This window comes from Dendropsophus ebraccatus, unplaced genomic scaffold, assembly GCF_027789765.1.
Source record: "Dendropsophus ebraccatus isolate aDenEbr1 unplaced genomic scaffold, aDenEbr1.pat pat_scaffold_411_ctg1, whole genome shotgun sequence".
In the NCBI taxonomy this organism is placed as follows: Eukaryota; Metazoa; Chordata; class Amphibia; order Anura; family Hylidae; genus Dendropsophus; species Dendropsophus ebraccatus.
This window is the reverse complement of record NW_027210027.1, coordinates 77,686-82,864: the sequence shown is the minus strand read 5'-3', so window position 1 is coordinate 82,864 and position 5,179 is coordinate 77,686.

Below are 5,179 nucleotides of genomic sequence, written 5' to 3'. Positions count from 1 at the left end.
AGGCAGTATTATAGTAGGTATATTCCTGTATATAGGAGCAGTATTATAGTAGTTATATTCCTGTATATAGGAGCAGTATTATATTAGTTATATTCCTGTATATAGGAACAGTATTATAGTAGTTATATTCCTGTATATAGGAACAGTATTATAGTAGTTATATTCTTGTATATAGGGAGCAGTATTATATTAGTTATATTCCTGTATATAGGAACAGTATTATAGTAGTTATAGTCTTGTATATAGGGAGCAGTATTATAGTAATTATATTCCTGTATATAGGAGCAGTATTATAGTAGTTATATCCCTGTATATAGGAGCAGTATTATAGTAGTTATATTCTTGTATATAGGAGCAGTATTATAGTAGTTATATTCCTGTATATAGGAGCAGTATTATAGTAGTTATATTCTTGTATATAGGAGCAGTATTATAGTAGTTATATTCTTGTATATAGGAGCAGTATTATAGTAGTTATATTCTTGTATATAGGGGGCAGTATTATAGTAGTTATATTCCTGTATATAGGGAGCAGTATTATAGTAGTTATATTCTTGTATATAGGATCAGTATTATAGTAGTTATATTCCTGTATATAGGAGCAGTATTAGTTATGTTCAACACAGGGCTACGGGGTACAGGCCTTAGGGGTTCAGAGCACATAATTAGGCCGGTGATTATGATGTTACAGCTCATTGTTATATAACTATATTTTTCATTACTTTTATATTCTGTTCCTTTCTCCTCTGACACTTGGATTGTACTTTTCTGTTCCTTTAACTTTGAGGAGAATCTTCTTACGGTCACAGTTTCTTCTGTTAGTTTTACCAAAGAATAAAAAAAACACCTTAAATTAGAAGCTGTTGCTGAAATTACTGTTCTTTTGCTAAAACGTTTGTTATCTTCACAGTTTTATTGTCAGCGTAATTCTTTAGCAGTTTCAGAGTGAACTTCACACCCAGGAGGAGCATCCAGAGCTTGAGAGATAGGAAGAAAGAAAAGTTTCATTGTTAGGACTTAAAGGGGACACGACAGCAACGCGTGCGGCGACCTCGAATGAACCAGAAGAAATCCAATATCTTAAAGGAGGTTGCTATATATAATATATATTCCTGAGTGATGCTACACAGGTATGTATATAGGAGTTGTCACCTACATCTGCGCAGATATTGAACTGTATATTAAAGAGGTTGAATAGTGAAGACAAAACCAGTCTGTATTCCTCTAGGAGTCCGCCATGCTTTGGCACAGTGTAAGGCTGAGACATATGGATGGCAGAGCAATGGAAGGGTACATGTGCGGAGCTGTACAGCAGTAAGGCGTACAGGAGGGGGGTGGGGGTGGTTTCTACTCCAGCCATGTAGAGATATAAGCTCTGGATTCTCCACTAAAGGGATCCGTACTGATTTGGCTCCTTGTGGGGTTTAACATGTAGAAATTAACTACAGTACATGAGCTGCAGTGTCCACAATACTCTAGGCCCAGCCTGAAGCCTGTGCAGGTACCAGAAATGCAATGAAGCCCTTGTGCACATTATCCTCAATCTACTGTAAGTTATTAAAGTTACAGAAAAAAAAATTCTCTTAAAGGAAAATTCTGGGGGAAATGAAAAATTTCCAGCAGGCAGTGAAGAACATAGTAAAGTGTTACTCACCTCTCCCTGTACCTCCGCATCATTGCCTCACCGCTCCAGGACTCCCTCCAGGTTCAGGATCTCCTTCTTAAGTGACATCACGACTCAAGTGATGGATTGCCTGCTCGGCCAGTGAGTTACAGGGGCGGGGCCCTGCTGCAGTCACTGATTGGGTGATGGGGCAATCCATCAGCCGGGTTGAGTATTTTCCCCCTGAGTCGTTATGACATCAGAAGTCGGGGGGAAAATGAGTTCCGGCAGAGGATTCAGGAGCCTGTGAATTGGTGTTTTGGGGGCGCAGGGAGAAGTAAGCAGGACTTGTTTATTATTTTGCCTCTGGCTGCTGGAATTTTTTGCTTTTCCCCGGACTTCTCCTTTAAGATTGCTTCATATCCCTTTATATAGGGCTGAGGAGAATTACAGGGATGATCTGGCTACTCATTGCAGTCCGGGTGGTATTTCATGCAGTGCAAGATAAATACCATGAAACACAATAACAGCGGGGCACTCATCCCACAACCAATACATCCTGGAAGCAGGATCTGTACTGGGACACTGCACACTGGCTGCCATTATATGGACAGTTACATTGGAGTTTTCCTGGTGAATGTGGGTAGCCAGTCTTTGTAGTCAGCCTTCCTCTTCTCCTGCAGAGCGGCAGTAGTGCTGACAACCACCTAAAACACACATGTACTGGGTCAGTACTGCCGCACTGTAAGGAGCTCAGGAGGAGAAGAAATCATTGTGTCGGTGAGATATGGTGATAGACATGGACAGCGCCATCTCTGGAGCTCACCAAGGTATCCATTAAACAGAAGCCTGTGACGGATGTTGTGTTTTTGGTGCCCATCACTCATTGGCTAACATGGTGCCTAATAAACAGTTACTTTTTTAGAGGATCCTATAATATGTCACAGCATAGTCTGCTACACTATAACATCCTACAGTATTGCGTTGTACTGTCACCGCTGACCAAACAGGGGCCAAGTGGACATCTCCATCTGGCAATGGCAGCCTAGGTAGACGTCCAGCATTCAATTAGGGAACTTTCCAGATGGAGAAGTAGCTAAATGTGTGGCACAAACTCAGCGAAAATTTGTAACAATGTAACAATGATGCGACTACATTCTGGAGCCTCCTGGACCTTTGACCTCTGTGACTGCTCCCGATAAATGACACATTAGTCGACAGTCTCACCCTGATCTCCTCTTGCAGTCCCAGCCCCCGTTCCTTGGAAGCCGCCACTCAAGGCTCTGACGATTCTGAGGTCGGAATATTGTGAGGAATAAATTAATGTTGAGCTCAAATGAATAAGTTGTCAAAATGAAGAAAGTTTAATCAGACAAAAGAAGAAACGTGTAAGCGACTGATTAAAAAATAGCTATTCTGTCAATGGAGACGCGTCTCAATGCCAATATGCGGCGGCAGATGGGAAAATAAATTAACAGGAACCATACTGCGATCACAAACCCATCTGGAATTATTTGACTTTTTTGTACATATTTGAAGTCGTTCTTCTTCCCGACGTTCTAAATAATCAAATGGTATTTATTATCGCTGCTTCTCTATCACCTGGGAACCCGCTAGTCTGCCGCGTCGCCTTCATGGCCTGGCATTGGGCCAGAGACCGACGCGTTTTACCACCTGGTGCCGCAATCTATTTGTGATCTGGTCGCCATAGGGATTCCTCACGTGGGTCAATTTGATGGGTTTATGGAGAAACGATTCATTCTCTCGCACACTGGAGTTCTGACTCTGAGTAACTGAGTGCGCAACGCAAAGAGTGGTCAGACAACCGCTAACATAGATGGTAATTACCTGAGCATTGTGGACGCAGCAGTATTGCTGACTGCACCAGGACTCTTATGGTTTGGGCCTTTCCCTTCCAGTTTTGACCGGATAGGGGGTCCGATCTACATGGGGGTCTGTTCCTCTAGGTGTCCTGATGACCCCCGTGCTCCACAAACATATTTATAGGTTACTTGTCCTCTGTGTACAGCGCTGCAAAATATGCTGCAATCATACGAGGAGAAAAGAATTACTCCAAAATGCCTGAGAACCCAGAGAAGCAAAACTCTACAAGAGAAGAAGATGTGATGTCAGTCAAGCCGAAAAGAACACTAGGGCCTGGATGGTCGTATATAATGTGCACTACAGCACTTTATGGCACTATTGACCCTGGCACTGTATGGCACTAATGACCCTGACACTGTATGGCACTAATGACCCTGGCACTGTATGGCACTAATGACCCTGGCACTGTATGGCACTAATGACCCTGGCCCTGTATGGCACTATTGACCCTGGCACAGTATGACACTAATGATCCTGGCACTGTATGGCACTAATGACCCTGGCACTGTATGGCACTATTGACCCTGGCACTGTATGGCACTAATGATCCTGGCACTGTATGGCACTATTGACCCTGGCACTGTATGGCACTAATGACCCTGGCACTGTATGGCACTATTGACCCTGGCACTGTATGGCACTAATGACCCTGGCACTGTATGGCACTATTCATCCTGGCACTGTATGGCACTATTCATCCTGGCACTGTATGGCACTATTGACCCTGGCAATATATGACACTAATGATCCTGGCACTGTATGGCACTATTGACCCTGGCAATGTATGGCACTATTGACCCTAGCATTGTATGACACTAATGATCCTGACACTGTATGGCACTATTGATCCTGACACTGTATGGCACTATTGACCCTGGCACTGTATGGCACTATTGACCCTGGCACTGTATGGCACTATTAACCCTGGCACTGTATGGCACTATTGACCCTGGCACTGTATGGCACTAATGATCCTGGCACTGTATGGCACTAATGATCCTGGCACTGTATGGCACTATTAACCCTTGCACTGTATGGCACTATTGACCCTCGCATTGTATGGCACTATTGATCCTGGCACTGTATGGCACTTTTAACCCTGGCACTGTATGGCACTATTTAACCTTGCACTGTATGGCACTATTGATCCTGGCACTGTATGGCACTATTAACCCTGGCACTGTATGGCACTATTGAGCCTTGCACTGTATGGCACTATTGACCCTGGCACTGTATGGCACTATTGACCCTGGCCCTGTATGGCACTATTGACCCTGGCCCTGTATGGCACTATTGACCCTGGCACTGTATGGCACTATTGATCCTGGCACTGTATGGCACTATTATGATCCTGGCACTGTATGGCACTATTAACCCTGGCCCTGTATGGCACTATTGACCCTGGCACTGTATGGCACTAATGACCCTGGCACTGTATGGCACTAATGACCCTGGCACTGTATGGCACTAATGACCCTGGCCCTGTATGGCACTATTGACCCTGGCCCTGTATGGCACTATTGACCCTGGCACTGTATGGCACTATTAACCCTGGCACTGTATGGCACTATTGACCCTGGCACTGTATGGCACTAATGACCCTGGCACTGTATGGCACTACTGATCCTGGCACTGTAAGGCACTATTGACCCTGGCACTGTATGGTACTAATGATCCTGGCACTCTATGGCA